Here is a 2,781-nt window from a genome sequence, read left to right as displayed (position 1 = left end):
ACAACAACACCAAACACAACAATTTAAATTTTAAAACAAACAATACTAAAACAGCCCTAACTAATTTGAACCATATGCACATAAAAACTAACTTTTACAATATCCGTATAAAATCTCGCGTTGAAAATAGTTTTTCCAGACACCTCAAAAGACTGGTTTTTTATAGAGCTTCCAGAATTTTTTTTGAAGACCCTTCTCCCCGTGCGGGGACTTGGCACGTAATTCTTGTCCAAAATTTCATCATCATTTGAGAAGTCGCTTTCTCCAAAAACCAATTGATCAGTTTGTGACATGTTATCTTCAAATGGAGCGTTTTTGCACACAAAACACAATTAATAACATGAAGTATAGGTTATATGATTGCACTTTATAAGCTCTTGTTTGACTTGTTAACGTAAGCGTACCAACCAGTTAACAACCGTTCTTGAATTCTAACACTACTCCCTTCAGCATTGTTGTTTTTCATACAGGTGTAAATATCAGCTACGCTCATTGAAGCTTATTCTGATGATCAGAACTTGGAAATTTCGCGATGGGGCTGATTAAATTGAATGGCTGAATTGCTATTAATAATAGCAAAAATATCATCAATTATAATATTTATAATAATATAATATATATACATATATACATATAAATGCATATATCTCAGAATCTGAGGCTCAGAGTATACAAAAAACAATTTAAAAAATGTTAACAAAAAAATTTCTTAAAATTTAAAGAGAAAAGTTGTTTGGTATTTTGGATTGAAAGTAATCAAAAATAATCAAAAAGAATCGCTGAAAAGAATCAGTTATTTATTTTGATTATTTCTGATTATTTTCATTAATTTATAATAATCCTTATTATTTTTTGATTCTTTATAATCGTAATCATTACGTAATCCCAATATTTCAAACGCACAATTAAATAATCATTACGATTCTTTTTAGAAAATAATCTAACCGATTACTAATCGTAATCATAATTTAACAGCTATGTGGCATATACTATGTGTGATGATATTCGTTTTTCTAACAAACCTTATATGGTAGTAAGGGTATCTGACCAACCTTTTTAATTCGTGAGATGTTATTCGGTAGTTTTTTACATGTATTTTGTTTCTGTAAAATTAACAGTTTATCATTCTACTGAGTAACGTACAAGCTAGACAATTTTTTCGTTACTCGGTAATGTCACATCAGGTGTTTGTGTGTTGTTGGAAAAATAAATTTGGTATTCGTTGCCTTATAAATTTTAAACGGGAAAATAAATTTGGTGCTCGCTTCGTGATTTCACAAAATTTTTTTGAAAAGTATGTGTTTCTTCAACAAATCTTTACTTTTTATTTCATAAGGTACTTATTTTCAGTGTAACCTTAAAAGAAAACTCACAGGAGGGAGGGCAAAGCCTAAAAAATGGAGTGAGGAGGAAAACCATTTACTGTTATAATATTTGCTTGAAAATGTGGAAATTGAGGTAGTTCTTAATACAATAAACTTTAACTATACACTTCAATACGTTTTTTTATATAAACCAAACGCCCAGATGTACTACCAAAAATTAATTGAAAGGACCAATATTGATGCGACTTCGGACATGTTGCGCTGCAAGGTCCAGTACTGAAAGCAGATGTATAACAAAGCTGAAGAGAGACGCAAATCGACAGCGCTGGAATAAACGTTGCCGATGAAGTTTCCACGATAAAAGGTAATGATAATGTTAAGTGAAACTTTTTGGTTTTTAATAATTTCACGTTCTTTCAGAAAAACTTTCACAAGTGTGTCCAAATTATCAACGATTTTCGGTTCTATTTGGCAGCAAATCCTAAGCCAATTGTGTTATAGAGACATTCAACTTTGATGTGTCACAATACTGCAGCGATTTTACAAACTTTGTGGAGGTAGTGGAAATTGTGGCCGAATCATCACAATGATATGCGGAACCATCGGGTTCACTTAAATAGAAAGCAAAACAGAAAACACAAGGAGCAGAGGTAGCAAAATTTCCTCCTATCCCACCGACTTTCCTCGAAAAGTGAAAAAAATGCTCCAAAGAATGTTCTTAGTAAACTTAAAGATATACAAGAGAAAAGAGAACAGTTTTTTGAGGAACAAATTGGAATTGAAAAAGAAAGGAATTGGACAGAGATAAAGTGTTTGAAATAAAAAAATTGGAGCTTGAGCAAAAACAAAGACTGGGAATGGTATAACCATAACTAAAGTATAAATATAATAGGGGAATTCTCTTGCTTTTGCAATATTGCACGATTTCACAAAATGCAAAAATCCTATATCGAAATATGCATTAATCGAATTTAGTGATATATTATAAAAGCGGCTGATTCGGTCAATTTATTGAGAATTTTTAACAAACAACTGTAACAAATCTTTATAATTTAAGCAGAAATCTGTATGTAAACTGACAGCTAAAACAGGGTTGCGATTATATTTTTACGTGTCAGTGCACGAAAATAAACTTGGGTTTTGGTCTGACATATTTTACAGCCATTGCAAATAATTTTCTGCGTGTGTTTGTTTTTGTGCCGTTTCACCAAGTGGAAAATTCTGCAATTCGTCCACCGTGCAAGGCTTTTGGAAGGGCAAGAGAATACCCCTAATGTATAACAAATTGGATAACTGCAAAATTTCTTTCACTCAATTTTGAGGTTGTTAAAAAATAAAAGAAATTGTCATTTTTTTGTTTGATCTTAATTTGAATTGCGCGCCAAAAAACAATGGAGCAACTTTGACCAATAAAAAGTTTACAGATATTCTTATTTTGGTCTATATTATGATATTC

At 31.4% G+C, this 2,781-nt stretch overlaps 1 long non-coding RNA gene across 1 annotated transcript; it reads left to right on the top strand.

Moving 5' to 3' along the window:
- The first annotated feature begins 951 nt into the window (after window positions 1-951).
- Window positions 952-2,437, top strand: LOC120780618. Its single transcript, XR_005705932.1, has 4 exons — window positions 952-1,294; window positions 1,351-1,458; window positions 1,528-1,689; window positions 1,746-2,437. It is a non-coding gene; the product is annotated as an uncharacterized LOC120780618 (long non-coding RNA).
- The last annotated feature ends 344 nt before the right edge of the window (window positions 2,438-2,781 follow it).

The sequence above is a fragment of the Bactrocera tryoni genome, unplaced genomic scaffold (genome assembly GCF_016617805.1).
Source record: "Bactrocera tryoni isolate S06 unplaced genomic scaffold, CSIRO_BtryS06_freeze2 scaffold_25, whole genome shotgun sequence".
NCBI classification, from domain to species: domain Eukaryota; kingdom Metazoa; phylum Arthropoda; class Insecta; order Diptera; family Tephritidae; genus Bactrocera; species Bactrocera tryoni.
This window is presented reverse-complemented; position numbering and strand designations above follow the sequence as displayed.